Below are 17,366 nucleotides of genomic sequence, written 5' to 3'. Positions count from 1 at the left end.
TTTTAAAGTTTCCCATCATACATTTCCAGAAGCATCATCAATACATCATAGGTATGTCACAGGAAAGGTGTGGTCTCAGGTAGAACCTGAGATCCAGTGGTTGCCCCTGTCACTCAAATATAGTATTTCACACTTACTTCATCACAGTGCAAAGGAAAGCATTTACAGTTCCCTGGTCCTTAAAAGGTAAAGGGACCCCTGACCATTAGGTCCAGTCGTGGCTGACTCTGGGGTTGTGACGCTCATCTCGCTTTATTGGCCAAGGCAGCCGGCGTATAGCTTCCGGGTCATGTGGCCAGCATGACAAAGCCGCTTCTGGCGAACCAGAGCAGCGCACGGAAACGCTGTTTACTTTCCCGCCAGAACAGTACCTATTTATCTACTAGCAGTTTGACATGCTTTCGAACTGCTAGGTTGGCAGGAGCAGGGACCGAGCAACGAGAGCTCATCCCGTCGCGGGGATTTGAACCACCGACCTTGCGATCAGCAAGTCCTAGGCTCTGTGGTTTAACCGACAGTGCCACCCACGTCCCTCCCTGGTCCTTGAGTCAAGTTAAATACAGTGGTGCCCCGTAAGACGAATGCCTCGCAAGACGGAAAACTCGCTAGACGAAAGAGTTTTCCGTTTTGGAGGTGCTTCGCAAAACGAATTTCCTATGGGCTTGCTTCGCAAGACGAAAATGTCTTGTGAGTTCCTGTGGGTTTTTTCCCCTTCCCCCCCTTTTTCTAAGCCGCTTAGCCGCTAAAAGCCGCTAATCCGCTAATCCGTCAATGGGCTTGCTTCGCAAGACGAAAAAACCGCTAGACGAAGAGACTTGCAGAACAGATTCTTTTCGTCTTGCGAGGCACCACTGTACACCCCTTTGTCTTGTCCCACTATGGGGTGGGTAGGCATGGTGAATGAGATGGTTGCCTGTCTGACATGTTTGGGGCAGGATATCACCTCCGGAAGCCCCTGCAGCCATGACTGTACATCTCGGGGGATTATGCTGGGCTCAGTCACCTCAACCCTTATACCTGGGTCCTACATGCCATTGGAACTGAGAAGATTCAATGATGTGATTTCTTATGAATTTTGAGCCAGTACATTGTTACGAAAAAGGAGCAATGCAGCTGAGTGCTCCAGATGGCTGGAAAGCCAAACAGGATGTTGATGTTTTGGGACTGTACCGTGGGAACAAAGGACAGTCTATTCAGTGTACTGAGCACCGGATGTTAGCTCAGAGTGTCACATGATCTGTACTGGAAGTACATGGGAGGAGTTTTCTCTCTCTGCTGTTGGTGATGAGACAGTGCAGTCACGATTCTCTGTACTGCTGGAAAGACAGGAATAAAGGCAAGTAAATACATTTCTGTCTGTCTCTTTCCCCTCCCTGGGGATGGAGGGGTGAAGTGGTGTGTTCTTCTCACGTTAGAGGAGAATCGCCGATTAAGACCTTGCCTGCGCCTGCTGTAGAATGCAGCCAGGGAGGTCAACAGGGAATCAAGCCGAGTGCCTGGAGATTGGCAAATACCTCTGAGATAAGGCCTGATCCCGACATCATTTATCAGTGAACTGTGACATTTGAGAATGTGCAGCGGAGGCTCTTTGTGGAGAGGCAAGGCTGGGGGTATCTCTCTCACCCCCCCTCCACCAATTCCCCGGTAACACATCCATCTCCCGCCGTTCTAGGATTCCACACTGAATTGCCTTCCAATAGGTGACTGAGTTGCCACTTCTTTTTAGCTACTGACGCCTAACTTGTAATTGTATCCTGAACTGCAGGATCTTGTTCTTTGGTGCTGTGATTCTCCTTGTGTTCATGAAAATGCGCTCTGGGGTTTTGCAGCCTGGAGAGAACACCTTGCTCTTCATCCCTGGCGTCTTCACTTCCTGGAGTAGCCAGGATTTTTTTGGGCGTGTGTGTGCGTGTGCGCACAGAACCTCAGTTTCCTACGTATTTTTTTCTAGATTTTTGAAATATACTCAGAGTCGAGAGTGGATTTCATGCTCTTTATTCAGCTCATAGTGGTGAGGAGGAATGAAAGTTCCCCCAAAGTATCTGCTTTATATACATTATTTACACAATGAGCTGCACGTAATTGGCTAATTCCAGAATTCTCCTGTAGGCCAATCAGGTTGTGGATTCACTTCCATCTGGAGCTGGATTGGGTGGCTCCTGCAGACCAATCATACTGCTGCATTGCTCTAGGACCAATCAGACTGTTGCATTCTGAATCCTATTGTTCTAGGACCAATCAGACTGCTGCATTTTGGATCATATTCAACTCAGTAAACAACAATTTATATTAAAAAAAAAATTTCCTTCCAGTAGCACCTTAAAGACCAACTAAGTTAGTTCTTGGTATGAGCTTTCGTGTGCATGCACACTTCTTCAGATACACATCATACCAAGAACTAACTTAGTTGGTCTTTAAGGTGCTACTGGAAGGAAAAAAAATTTTTTGTTTTGACTATGGCAGACCAACACGGCTACCTATCTGTAACTGGAACAATTTATATTGTTTGGGGGCAGCTGCCCCTCCCCCCTCTGTGCTCTTGAGAAGGCTGCGTTAACATCCACTTATTGAGTCATTTCAAAGTAGGGATCCAGATGCACACGGCAGAATGGTAACGGGGAACCCCCACCTCCCTTGTCGTCACTCTGCATAAGATGGGGGGGGGGCTTGATGCAGAGTCCTTGGCCCAGATGGAGGAGGGAGGGCAGCCCCTGAGCGCAGAAGCAGGCAGGGAGAGGGAGGGAGGGAGGGGCGGTCTGGGTGCCCTCGGCTTGCCAAGGGTTAAAAGGAGCAGAGCGGGATTCCTAGAGAGGACAGGAAGGGGAGGGCGGGGGAGGGCAAGGTCCTCCCCAGCAGAAGCCCCTCCCTGCCCAGTCCCTTCCTGCGAGCAACGAGGAGGCTGCTTTGTTCTCTCTGCTTTGCAAAAACTTCCTCGGTGCCCCTCCTGGAATCTGGTGAGTCTCTTCTCTCTTCCCCCTTGGGGTGCAGCGGGGAGAAGGGGGTCCCAGGGCTGCAAGGGGGGAGGCAACCCCCCCGTTCAGCTCATGCATGGGGGGGGAGACCCCCAAGTCAGGGAGCAGAGGGTCCTGCCCCCAGTTCCTCTCTGCCGTGCCAGGGAGGGGCTGAGTGTCCAGCAGGTCTGCAACTCTGTTCTTCCTTTGGATCAAGATGCTGCCTTCCTTTTGGGGGGGAGTCTTTGGGGCAACAAAAGGAGGGCATGCAAATAAGCCCCCTTCAGACTGAGGGGAAGGTCGCATTTGATAACACAGAGAAGCATCCGAGGAATCCGAGGAAGGAGAAGCCCTGTGGAGTGGGGGGATACAGCCCCCCCAAGTGTGGAGACTGGAGGGGAGACCCTCTCCCACCATCTACCCAAATACAATTCCCAGAGTTCCCTGGCAAGAAGGGGGGATTGGAGACCACTCTGGGAATTGCAGTCTTTGGGCAGCAGGGCTGAAGCTGTCTCCTTGCACCTCTCAGGGTCCTGAACCAATTCTGGCTCCCAGGATTCTTGGGAGGAGTCCCTAGGGCGGGTGAGATCTGGTTTCCAACCTTGTGATGGATCAGCAGCTAAACATCTGCCCCCTCCCAGCTGAGCAAGTGCACAGACTGGCACGTGCCACTCTTGGGAGCAGGAGCTGCATCCAGCCTTGCTCAGCTCAATATGTTTAGGAAGACCATGCCCCTCCTGCCCTGGCAAGGCACTGGGGTGAAGCTGATCAGCATCCTGTGTGAGCAAGGCACTGGGGTGAAGCTGATCAGCATCCTGTGTGAATGATAATAATCATAATAACAACAATAATATTTACCTGCCGCCCATCTGACTGGGTTTTCCCAGACACTCAGGGCGGCTTCCAGCACATACAATATACAGGGCTGCCTTCAGGTGTCTTCTAAAGGTTACATAGTTACTCATCTCCTTGACATCTGATGGGAGCGTGTTCCACAGGGAGGGCGCCACTACCAAGAAGGCCCTCAGCCTGCCTCCCTGTAATTTCTCTTCTTACCAACCTTCAAGGGTCTCTCAGCAGCTCTAATGATGAGCAGAAAGAGGTTTGGGGCCCAGCCAGCTCAACTGCTAAGGCATCTCTTGCACTGAGACGTGGGGGCACCTACATGTAATAGCTATTCGGCTGTATTCTGCCCATGCTCTGGGGTTGCAGTTTTCAGGCTTGGGGACAGGATGGTGCCTGGTTTTTGCACCAAGTTCTATCCATAAGCCCCTCTGAGTTCAATGGGGTCTACTCTCAGGTCACTAGTGTGCATACCATGCCATCCTTAAGTAGTGGGGTGAGGTGCAAACAGATTAAATGGGAATCACTGGAGATGTTTCAAATGGGGTTTCTGTTGGGAAGGGGCTGCCCCATTTGTGCTTCTCCAGGCGCAGGGGGATATCTAGGGCAGGAGAATCCCTGCAGGGCCTCTGAGGCTCCCTTTGCTTCTTCCTCTCTCCCAGGACCCTGCAGCTTGTGGTGGCTTCTCGACTCCTCAGGAAGGATGAAAGAGACTGAATCTGTAAACCTAGCGAGGATGGAAGGGGGAAGATGGACAGTTGACCTGGTCAGGTTGTCTCCTGCATCCCTCCTCACAGCCTCTGAGCGTTCCCTCCCAGGGACCTCCGATATATCTGGTGAGTCCCAGGGGAGGGGAGATGGGGACATGGATGGATGGGGCTGGAGAGGTACTGGGGCTTGCTCAGCTTGGGGTGGGATGAGGCAGGCAGGAAGGTGGAGATTGAGAAGGTGGGCACCTTTTTGGGCTCCTCCACCTGCCTTCCTGCGCCTTTGACATCTGCGGGGAATTTGAGCTAGGAATACGTCACAGCTCCCCGGCCACCGTGATGTATTGGCGCCAGTACTGTGCTCTGAATGCCCTACCAATGTCAGAGAACTTACTGATCCATCGCGCAGCACTAGAAGCCATGATCCTACTTGATCCTAATTTCAGGATTGATTGCAGATGGGGCCTCTGTGTTTTGCCTTTTTCTTTTCTTTTAGGAATAACTTTTCATTTTCTTTTAAAAACAAGGATGCATTACTTTCTTTCTTTTTTAAATTTTTATTTTATTTTATTTGAGTTTGGGATTTTTTACATACATATATTATATTTTTAAATTTCCTGTACATTTTTTTTCTTTCCCTCCCTTCCCCCCCCCCATACCCATTGGAAGGGTTCAAATAATTATTCTCAGCCACGGGCATAGCGTCTTTAGTTTCCACTGAATGTCTTTTGTTCCAGTAGTTGTTTCCTATGACATGACTGCGACAATGTCCGACTGAATTGTTGTTGTTGTTTAGTCATTTAGTCGTGTCCGACTCTTCGTGACCCCATGGACCAGAGCACGCCAGGCACTTCTGTCTTCCACTGCCTCCCGCAGTTTGGTCAAACTCATGTGTGTAGCTTCGAGAACACTGTCCAACCATCTTGTCCTCTGCCGTCCCCTTCTCCTTGTGTCCTCCATCTTTCCCAACATCAGGGTCTTTTCCAGGGAGTCTTCTCTTCTCATGAGGTGGCCAAAGTATTGGAGCCTCAGCTTCACAATCTGTCCTTCCAGTTGAGCACTCAGGGCTGATTTCCTTAAGAATGGATAGGTTTGATCTTCTTGCAGTCCATGGGACTCTGAAGTGTCTCCTCCAGCACCATAATTCAAAAGCATCAATTCTTCGGTGATCAGCCTTCTTGATGGTCCAGCTCTCACTTCCATACATCACTACTGGGAAAACCATGGCTTTAACTATACGGACCTTTGTTGGCAAGCTGCTGTCTCTGCTTTTTAATATGCTGTCTAGGTTTGCCATCGCCTTTCTCCCAAGGAGCAGGCGTCTTTTAATTTTGTGACTGCTGTCACCATCTGCAGTGATCATGGATCCCAAGAAAGTAAAATCTCTCACTGCCTCCATTTCTTCCCCTTCTATTTCCCAGGAGGTGATGGGCCCAGTGGCCATGATCTTCGTTTTTTTGATGTTGAGCTTCAGACCATATTTTGCGCTCTCCTCTTTCACCCTCATTAAAACGTTCTTTAATTCCTCCTCACTTTCTGCCCTCAAGGTTGTGTCATCTGCATATCTGAGGTTGTTGATATTTCTTCCGGCTATCTTTATTCCACCTTGGGATTCATCCAGCCCAGCCTCTTGCATGATGAATTCTGCATGTATTTGAAATAAGTAGGGACACAATATACAGCCTTGCCGTACTCCTTTCCCAATTTTGAACCAATCAGTTGTTCCTTATCCAGTTCTAACTGTAGCTTCTTGTCCCACATAGAGATTTCTCAGGAGACAGATGAGGTGATCAGGCACTCCCATTTCTTTAAGAACTTGCCATAGTTTGCTGTGGTCGACACAGTCAAAGGCTTTTGCATAGTCAATGAAGCAGAAGTAGATGTCTTTTTGGAACTCTAGCTTTCTCCATAATCCAGCGCATGTTTGCAATTTGGTCTCTGGTTCCTCTGCCCCTTCGAAATCCAGCTTGCACTTCTGGGAGTTCTCGGTCCACATACTGCTTAATGTCGGATTTCAAGCCAGCAGTGCAAGCTTAGTCCAGTGGAATTTGGCCACCCTCCAGGTGCCCGGCTTGAATCCTTGTGACCTCCTGTCTGCGTCTCCCGGCAAGATCAAGGGAGGTCTCTTCGGCGATCCTTTTCAACGTGAAAAGAACACACCATTCCTCCCCTCCTCCACTCCCGGGGGGGGGGGGAGAAAGAGACAGACAGAAATATATTTACATGTCTTTATTCCTGTCTTTCAGCAGTACAGAGAAAACACGTCTGTACCCTCTGATTCACAACTGCAGAGAGAGAATAACTCCACCCATGTACTTCCAGTACAGGGTCATGTGCCACTCTGAGCTAACATCCGGTGCTCAGTGCACTGAATAGACCGTCCCTGGTTCCCACGGTACATTCCAATAACATCCACATCCTGTTTACCATTCCAGCCATCTGGAGCTCGCTTCTGCATTGCTTCTTTTTCGTAACATCCTCCCCCAAAAGAATCAATGCGTGTTGCAGCAAGCAAAGCGTGATCCAGAGAAGAAAACAAACAGTTGTTATACACATAACACTCCCCTGTTGTTTCAGTTCCACCCTTGGAACTCCCCGCCACTGGTTTCCCCAGTGTACCTCTCTGGTTGTCTGGTTTCCAAGGAATGAGTGCATCTGCATTACCTTGGCTAGCAACTCTCTGTTGTGTCTTTGTCTCTGACTTAGACACAGCTCCAACCTGTCCTTGGTTGTTTACAACAGCAACACATGCAACAGCTAAGTTAGCAAACTCTTTTGAGTACCTCTTGGGTGGTTGACCCTTTGTAACTCTCTCAGACCTACGTATGAGGTGCTGATCCTCTCTGCTCACTGGTCCAGTCTCAGGACTCTTTGGAGAACCAGTTCCAATGGTAAACAGTGGTTCATCCTTCAGTTGTGAAGGCCTATCCATTGTGTGAGACTTCCTCTCAATGACTGTGACAACTGAGCTCTCCGAGCTATCAGTGTCATCACTTTCAGTACAGCTGTAATCAGTAAAATCATCATCATCTGAATCGTCCTCAGTGGGAAATGTGTGTACTATCACTCTCTCCTGTTCAGGAGCACTCTCTAGAAATTTTGTGAGAATCACCTGACCAGATTCAGACAAAATTACTCTGTAGAGACCCTTTTCATACCCCACAAAAATGCCTCTGGCATTCTTTACTCCACCTGGAGCTTCTGTTCTCACATGAGACCCAAAAACCTTGAAATGGGCAACAGAAGGTTTTCTGTGGAACAGTTTCTCAAAAGGAGAACTTCCCAACTCTTTTGAAACCTTTCTCATCTTCGTATAACAGAACGACATTAGAGACTCGGCCCAGTACTCATGTGACAGATGTGAACTAAGCAATTGCGCTTCCATCCCTTTTTGCAATTCTCTGTTCACACGTACACAGACACCCCTGTTCCACGCTTCCGCTGAAACAGCAATCTTGTGTCTTATCCCCTTCTTCTGCAGGAACCGCTGGAAATCCTGTAAAAGAAAAATCTGCTTCTCATCTGTGAATAGACAATCAATGTTAGCATCATGCATACTCTTAACTTTGTCACAAAACTCCTGAAACCTCTCCAAGGCTTCCTGTGGCTTTCTCAACACATAAACCCAGACATAGTTAGAGAAATGATCCACACACACAAGATAAAATCTTGCATTGCCTCTAGATGGTTCTAGAGGACCAATCACATCAGCATACACCCGCTGAAATGCTCTGTTGACTCCGGTCTTCTTCTTGCTCACACCTGCAAGAGAAACTAGGTTAGACACAGATGAATTACATTCCATGTAATCACTTTGTGCAAAAGTCAACAAATATAGTCCATCTTTCTCTCTGGCCGAAAGATATAACTCTCCATCTTTGTAGATCTTGCAGCTCTCAGCATCGTAGGACAATCTCAGTCCTTTCTTTGCAATCTGCGAAACGCTCAGCAGATTGAACTTCAATTCAGGAACCAAGTAAACATTGTTTATTGTCAAGTTCAGACTCTTAAGATAGACAGTCCCCACGCCGGCCGCTTCCAGCTCCTGACCGTTGGCCTGTTTCACAGCGAAGCTTTGCTTCTTAAACGATGAAAAGAGTTCTCTGTGTGGGGACATATGGACCGTCGCTCCCGTGTCAATAACAAACGAGTTCCCAACATCTGGCGTGGTTCCTTTCGCCATCAAAGCCTTTCCAGGTTTCACCGAAGTCTTGGTATGACCTTTGCCTGATGCCTCAGGCTTTGCTGAGCGGCCCTTCGCTCCTTTTGGCTGACGTGGCTTCTTGCAGTTCCGCTGAAGATGCCCAGCCTGTCCACAATTGTAACATCGGACAGCGTTCAAAGCTAGAGCTTTCTCTCCAGTAGCTTCATCTGCGGGGGAATTAGAACTCCGTTCCTCCCTCCCCCTGTCCTTTTCTTCCAGTGCAGCAAGTCTGTCATGTTCATTCAACACGACGGCAGACACCCTTTCCGCGGTCAAATCTTGAGCCGGGAGGGAACCAAGCTGACTGGCAACGGTTTTGTAAGTCCGATTTAGGCTGTTGATCATCATGAAGCAAAACACTTCCTCCTGCAGACGGAAATTGCGTTCCACCATCTGCTGGCACAGATATTTCATCTCCGTCAGGTGCGCTTGAACATCTCCATCAGGCGCAAGCCTCAGATTGGTCAGCTTCTCAAAATACAGCAACGCTGAAGAACCAGCATCCCTCTGATGTGTTCTACGCAGCATTTCCCAAATTTCCCGTGCATATTCCAAACCCTGAATATGCACCAATTGGTCATCTGACACACACAGAATTATAGCCGTTCTGGCTTTCAGATTCTGTGACTCCCAACCTCGGGTTGGTGCTGCTGGGATGGGGTTCTCAATCACGTCAAAGACCCTCTGATTCTGCAGCAGGGCCTTCATCTTTATAGACCAAGATTAATAATTGTCATTAGTCAGGGGAGGTGGATAGGGCAACCCTCCCGCCTTCTTGGAATCCATGCTGAACTCAAGTCTGTACTTTCTCTCTCAAGCCTGCTTTCACTTTCAAGCCAGTAAACTCCAAAAGTCTTTAGGCTTGTTTACTGCTTTCACTGGCAGGCAAACCTTTGGGCTTATTTTCAAAACCCTTGCACAGCTGCGCAGATATCAAAACAATTCGACTTCCCAGGCTCTTTTTGAGCCATTCAGTAACTTTACAAGTACTGTGCGGCCGTTGCCTAGCAACCTGCTCAAGACGGGAATCCTTATCTCACCACAGGAATTCCTGGTATGCAAGCTTGCCCTCAGAGCTTGTTTTTCTCAAACGTAGCTCTTTTATGTGAACCAGAGAATTAAACCTTTCTGCGTTCACTCTCCTAAGCCCAAAATTCAGCATACCTTTCTAGCTCTGTTGCCTTTCGGTGTCCAGCTGTCTGTTCAGCTTTCTGGCTGCAGGCAGACGCTTTCTTTATCTCCTTAGGTGCAGAGGATGGCAACGATTCATCGACATCTCACCTCTCATGCAGATTCTCATGGATCTTTTATCCATCGGCAAATGCTACCAGATGTAACCTCTGCTACCAGATGTCGGATTTCAAGCCAGCAGTGCCAGCTTAGTCCAGAGGAATTTGGCCACCCTCCAGGTGCCCGGCTTGAATCCTTGTGACCTCCTGTCTGCGTCTCCTGGCAAGATCAAGGGAGGTCTCTTCGGCGATCCTTTTCAGCGTGAAAAGAACACACCATTCCTCCCTCTCCTCCACTCCCGGGGGGGGGGGAGAGACAGACAGAAATATATTTACATGTCTTTATTCCTGTCTTTCAGCAGTACAGAGAAAACACGTCTGTACCCTCTGATTCACAACTGCAGAGAGAGAATAACTCCACCCATGTACTTCCAGTACAGGGTCATGTGCCACTCTGAGCTAACATCCGGTGCTCAGTGCACTGAATAGACCGTCCCTGGTTCCCACGGTACATTCCAATAACATCCACATCCTGTTTACCATTCCAGCCATCTGGAGCTCGCTTCTGCATTGCTTCTTTTTCGTAACCAATCAGTTGTTCCTTATCCAGTTCTAACTGTAGCTTCTTGTCCCACATAGAGATTTCTCAGGAGACAGATGAGGTGATCAGGCACTCCCATTTCTTTAAGAACTTGCCATAGTTTGCTGTGGTCGACACAGTCAAAGGCTTTTGCATAGTCAATGAAGCAGAAGTAGATGTCTTTTTGGAACTCTAGCTTTCTCCATAATCCAGCGCATGTTTGCAATTTGGTCTCTGGTTCCTCTGCCCCTTCGAAATCCAGCTTGCACTTCTGGGAGTTCTCGGTCCACATACTGCTTAAGCCTGCCTTGTAGAATTTTAAGCATAACCTTGCTAGCGTGTGAAATGAGTGCAATTGTGCGGTAGCTGGAGCATTCTTTGGCACTGCCCTTCTTTGGGATTGGGATGTAGATTGATCTTCTCCAATCCTCTGGCCACTGCTGAGTTTTCCAAATTTGCTGGCAGATTGAGTGTAGCACCTTAACAGCATCATCGTTTAAAATTTTAAATAGTTCAGCTGGAATATCATCACTTCCACTGGTCTTCTTATTAGCAGTGCTTTCTAAGGCCCATTTGACTTCACTCTCCAGGATGTCTGGCTCAAGGTCAGCAACCACACTACCTGGGATTTACGAGACATCCATATCTTTCTGGTATAATTCCTCTGTGTATTCTTGCCACCTCTTCTTGATGTCTTCTGCTTCTGTTAGGTCCTTTCCACTTTTGTTTTTTATTATGGTAATCTTTGTACGAATCTTGAACAGATCTCTGGTTTTTCCCATTCTATTGTTTTCCTCTATTTCTTTGCATTGCTCGTTTAAGAAGGCCTTCTTGTCTCTCCTTGCTATTTTTTAGAAATCTGCATTCAATTTCCTGTATCTTTCACTATCTCCCTCGCATTTTGCTTGCCTTCTCTTCCCCGCTATTTGTAAGGCCTCGTTGGACAGCCACTTTGCTTTCTTGCATTTCCTTTTCATTGGGATGGTTTTCGTTGCTGCCTCCGGTATAATGTTACGATCCTCCATCCATAGTTCTTCAGGCACTCTGTCCACCAAATCTAAATCCTTAAACCTGTTCCTCACTTCCATTGTGTATTCATAAGGGATTTGACTTAGATTGTATCTTACCAGCCCAGTGGTTTTTCCTACTTTCTTCAGTTTAAGCTTGAATTTTGCTATAAGAAGCTGATGATCTGAGCCACAGTCAGCTCCAGGTCTTGTTTTTGCTGACTGTATAGAGCTTCTCCATCTTTGGCTGCAGAGAATATAATCAATCTGATTTCGATGCTGCCCATCTGGTGATGTCCATGCTCCCCTTCTTTGGTGTCATTTCTATAAGGTGTTGTAAGTCTTCATAGAATTGGTCAATTTCAGTTTCTTCAGCACCAGTGGTTGGTGCATGAACCTGGATTACTGTGATGTTAAAAGGTCTGCCTTGGATTCGTATCGAGATCATTTTATCATTTTTGAGATTGCATCCCAGTACAGCTTTTGCCACTCTTTTGTTGACTATGAGGGCCACTCCATTTCTTTTACGGGATTCTTGCCCACAGTAGTAGATATGATGGTCATCCGAACTGAATTCGCCCATTCCCGTCCATTTTAGTTCACTGATGCCCAGGATGTCAATATTTATTCTTGCCATCTCATTTTTGACCACATCCAACTTACCAAGGTTCATAGTTCTTACATTCCAGGTTCCTATGCAATATTTTTCTTTACAGCATTGGACTTTCCTTTCACTTCCAGGCATATCCGCAACTGAGCGTCCTTTCGGCTTTGGCCCAGCCGCTTCAACTCTGAATCTACTTGTACTTGTCCTCCGCTCTTCCTCAGTAGCATGTTGGACGCCTTCCGACCTGAGGGGCTCATCTTCCAGCGTCATAACTTTCATATGCCTGTTGCCTTTGTCCATGGAGTTTTCTTGGCAGATGTAATGGTTCTAGGGGTTGCTCGTGCGTGAATCGACGCCACACCTGGCTGGGTTACCTGGGTGAACCCTTTCTGTCCGGACTCACCCGTGGCTGTCTCAATCAGTGGCAGAATCCGTCAGTGGGCGTTTCTTGAACTTCTTCCAGCAAAGAAGCTCTTTGACGCCTAGTCGCCGCCTACTCTCCCTGCGCGGAAGCCTTCTGCGCAGGGAGGGTGTGGGCAGCGGAGGACCCGTGCTCTCCCCGCTGGTCTCCGGCGAGGAGTCATGGATCCACCTCGCCGATTCCCCCATCTGCCCCTCTTCTCCACTGGTGCTACGATGAATTCCTTCCACCGGAAGATGGGCTGCTTCTCTCCCTCCCGGGACGCTCTCCGGAACCCCTCTGGAGCCCTCCCTCTCCCTCTGGCTCCGATGGCAGTTCCCTGACATCCACCTCCTCCCCAGGACCCCCTCCACCCCCGGCACGATTTTCCGATTCAACCTCGTCTCTTTCCTCGGCCGACGATGCGGGGAATCCCCTGAAGGAGCTGTCACCATCCACTGAGGATTCAAAACCAGCTTCCCACCTGCTCCGATCTCTTCCCGCGGGGTGGACCTCCCAGTCTGATTCTTCTCCCTCTGACACCTCCCCTCCCTCCTCTTCGGAGGCAGGAAAACCCACAAAGTCCCCTTGGTCGTCTGTGGTTCCAAATTCTTCCTCCCAGAATCTCGCTAGTGGTTTTGGTTTATCCGGGAACAAACGGTGGAATTCTCCCACCAGATAGCCGTCATTTATTGATTCACCGGGGACCCACGTGTTTTCTGATCTGGGTTCTCCTTCCCAAGCCACTAAGTACTCCACCTGGCGACCTCGCCACCTTGAATCGAGTATTTCCGTGGCTTGGTTGCGGTGTTCCCTCTCCTCTACCAGCGGGTGGGTGGTGACTCCTCCCTCCCGCCCCGGAAATTCCCGCCCCTCCCTGTACGGTGAAAGTAGGGACCTATGGAACACCGGATGTATCTTCATGCTGTCAGGTTCACCTGCTGTGTTACCTCAAAAGGCCCCAGCTGCCTTGGCTGCAACTTCTTGCACCCTCCCTTTAGGGGTAACACTTGGGTTGACAACCACACCCGGTCTCCCACCCGTATGGCCTCCCCCTCCCGACGGTGCTTGTCCACCTGCCTCTTGTAAACTTCCTTGGCCCGCTCCAAGTTCATCTTGAGTTGCTGGTGCAAGGCCTCCATTTCTTCTACAAACTGCTCTGCCGCGGGTACACTCTATGCTTCCTCCCCCCTCCCCGGGAAGGCCCTGGGGTGACACCCATAATTGGCCATGAACGGGCTCCTTCCCGTGGACACGTGTTCAGCGTTATTGTATGCAAATTCAGCCAACGCTAGTTTCTCTACCCAATCGTTCTGTCTCTCGCTGACGTAGCAGCGTAGGTATTGCTGGAGTATACTGTTCGCTCTTTCTGCTTGTCCATTGGTTTCCAGGTGCCTCGCCGTCGAGAAGCCCACCTCGACCTGTAGCAAGCTCATGAGCTTCCTCCAGAACCTGGAAGTAAATTGTTTCCCGCGATCCGAGATTACCCTCGAGGGAGCCCTATGCAGCCTGAAAATGTGAGCCACAAACAACCTGGCTGTCTCCTCTGCCGTCACCGCATGTGAGCAAGCTATGAAATGGCACATTTTTGTCAGTAGATCGACAACTACCATGACTGCTGTCTTCCCCCTTGACTTGGGCAAATCTGCCATAAAATCAATGGACACCACCTCCCAGGGCCTTCCCGGTGTAGGTAAGGGTTCCAGTAACCCTGCGGGGGCAGCCCTCTCCCCCTTTGCCCTCTGGCATCAGTCGCACCCCCGTACATATTCCCGTACGTCTTCCCTCACCTTTGGCCACCAGAACTGCCTGGTGACGAGCAGCATGGTCTTGTGCTGTCCAAAGTGCCCAGCTGTTGGGTTGTCGTGGAGTTGTTTGAGTACCTTCCCCCTCAAAGTCTCCCCCGGTACATACAGTGCCCCCTTATAGTACAGTAGCCCTTCTTTTTCCTCAAACCCTCCATGGTCTTCCCTTCCATACCGGAGTTCCCTGATTTTCGCTTGAGCGAACGCGTCGTCATAGTAAGCCCGGCCAGTTCTCTTTTCCCAACCAACGCTCCACCACACACCCATCAGTCCTCGGGAAACACGTGTCGGATCTCCGGCGGTCCCTCTCCTTCCATGTCCTCCGGTTTCCGGGAGAGAGCATCTGCTCTTACGTTTTCCTCTCCCAGCACGTATCGGATCTCGAAGGAAAACTTGGAGAACTCCTGAGCCCATCGAATCTGTCTCTGGTAGAGCACTCACGCGGTCCGCCAGTATTCCAAGTTCTTGTGGTCAGTACAAACCTGGATCTTGTGCTGCGCCCCTATCAACAGATGTCTCCATTGCCGAAAAGCCGCATAGATCGCAAGCAGTTCGCGGTCATACACTGTATAGTTTTGCTCTGACTTGCTCAGCTTCCTTGAGAAAAAGGCACACGGCCTCCAGCCCTGCTTGGCCCCTGGCTGCAAAAGGACCGCTCCAACGGCTCGGTCGGACGCGTCCGTCTCCAGTCTCATGGGCTTCTTTAGATCAACGTGCAGGAGCTGCTCTTCTGAAGCAAACGCCTTCTTCAGTCTTTCAAAGGATTGCTGGGCACTTTCTGTCCACGCGAACTTCTTTTTGCTACTGAAACAATCTGTGATGGGCGCTGTCAAGTGAGCGAAGTTCTTTATGAACTTCCTGTAGAAGTTACTGAACCCTAAGAACCTCTGCACATCCTTCCGGGTTTTGGGGGCTTTCCATTCCAGCACTGCCTTCACCTTGCTTGGGTCCATAGCTAGGCCCTTGTCTGACAACTTGTACCCCAGAAACTCGACCTCTCTGGCGTGAAATTGGCATTTTTTGAGCGTGACCCACAACTGGTGCTTCTGCAGTCTCTGTAGCACTTCCCTGACGTCTCTGACGTGTTGCTCCTCATTGTCCGAATAGATTAAGACATCATCCAAAAAGGCTATGCAATTCTTGTACAGCAGGGGCCCCAACACGTGGTGCATGAATGCTTGAAAGCAGGCGGAGCCCGATTGTAATCCAAATGGCATGACTAAGTACTCAAAAGCCCCCAGGGGGGTGAACATGGTGGTTTTCCATTCGTCCCCCTCCCTTATCCTAATCAAATTGTATGCTCCCCTGAGGTCCAGCTTGGTAAAAATTTTCCCCTGCCTCACCCGTGTTAAAATGTCATCAATCCTGGGCATTGGGAAGGTCACGGGTTCTGACACCAGGTTTAAGGCCCGGTAATCCACGACTAATCTGGGCTGATTAGTCTCTTTTTTGTCCACAAAGAACACCGGACTGCCCCCCACTGCCTTTGATTCCCTTATGAACCCCCTCTTCAGGTTCTTGTCAATAAATTGCCGCAACACCTGCATCTCCCGGTCAAACATGGCATACAGCTTACCCACCGGCAACTGAGCCCCTGGGAGTAAGTTGATTTGGCAGTCAAAGGGCCTGTGGGGGGGTAGTCTATCCGCCTCCTTCTCGCTGAAGACTTCCTTCAGGTCAGCATATTGTGGTGGCACCTCCCCTTTTTGTTCCATGGCCAGCCCAGCCACTCTAGCCACCGTCATTCTTGGGTTCTCCCCCCCCAGACAGTGTCCTAAGCAGTAAGCTGACTCAAAGGTGACTGACCGCTGATGCCATGACTCTACTGGATCATGCAGTGCCAGCCAGCTCATCCCCAGTATTATTGGGGGTCCTGCCAGTGTGGCCACATGAAAGGCAATGGTCTCCGTGTGCCTGGAAACCCTCATTCGCATTGGCGGGGTCTGGTGTGTCACTCCCCCCCTAGACATCCCCTGCCATCGATGGTGGTCACTTGCAAGGGAAAATCTAGAGGCAGCAGGTGGAGTTGGTGCTCCAGAGCGAAGTCTCTGCTGAAGAAATTACACAAGCTGCCTGAATCCAGCAGTCCCTTAACTTTGACGGGGTGCCCATTCGGGAGTTCTAGCACCACTTCTATGGCTATAGCTGCCTTGGGAGGGTCAGGCTGGGGCACTTCTATTGGTTGCTGGCCTGGCTGCTGCCCCTGCTGGTTGGCAGCCAGGCGTTGTCGTTTCCCTGCGCCTGCCCTTCCTCCCCCTTCTCCTCGCAGCCAGCAGCCCCCACCATCCCTTGCCAGGCTTTTCTTTGAGGGCAGACCTTAGCAAAATGTCCTGGTCGTTGACAGAGGAAACACTTCTTGGTAGTTTTCCACTCCTTTCCCTCCCTTTGACGACCTTCACTGGAGTTTGAAACCTCGCGCGTGCATGCGCCATCAATTTCCATTGGCTCTGCCGCCTGGGAAGGCAGTCTCGGTATCTCAGGAATGCGGTAGTCATGGAAACGTTCCCCTCTCATTTCGCGCTTCTCCTGATCCCGCGCTTCCTGGGGTACGCCAATCGCAAGCACAGCCTTTGTGAGCTCATCCAGTGACCGTGGTCGGGGCGTGTGGGACAACTCGTCTTTCACTGCGGGGGACAGACCCTCCTCAAACAACATTTGTATCGGTTCAGAGTCCAGATCCCACCCGAGCTGGTGGACTAACATTGCAAAACGTGACCAGTAGTCTCTGACGGACTGGCTCCCCTGCTTGCACCCCATCAGTTCCCGCCGAGTCACACTTTGCTCCACATCGCTGGAGTACATCGCATCCATTGCCTGGAAGAATTTCTTAAGGTCCTTCAAGGCATCATTTTGCGTCGCCATTAGGGGCCTGATCCATTCGTGCGCCCCATCCTGCAGAAGCCCCACAATGTAAGCCACCCTCTCCCCGTCATCAGCAAAGTCATCTTTCTGCAGTTCCGAAGCGTACTGTACTTCCGTTCGGAAAGCATTGTAATCTTGGGGCTTCCCACCAAACTTGTGTACCAGCCCCGG

The 17,366-nt window shown here is 49.9% G+C and overlaps 1 protein-coding gene and 1 pseudogene across 1 annotated transcript in view; both read left to right on the top strand.

Annotated features, from left to right (window-relative positions):
• Nucleotides 1-17,366, top strand: part of LOC128409384 (zinc finger protein 470-like) — a 420,794-nt gene that overhangs the window by 242,948 nt on the left and 160,480 nt on the right. The window lies entirely within an intron of this gene.
• LOC128409497 (zinc finger protein 850-like) overlaps nt 2,498-17,366 on the top strand; it is a 38,543-nt pseudogene continuing 23,674 nt past the window's right edge.

The sequence above is a fragment of the Podarcis raffonei genome, chromosome 2 (genome assembly GCF_027172205.1).
Source record: "Podarcis raffonei isolate rPodRaf1 chromosome 2, rPodRaf1.pri, whole genome shotgun sequence".
Taxonomy (NCBI): domain Eukaryota; kingdom Metazoa; phylum Chordata; class Lepidosauria; order Squamata; family Lacertidae; genus Podarcis; species Podarcis raffonei.
This window is presented reverse-complemented; position numbering and strand designations above follow the sequence as displayed.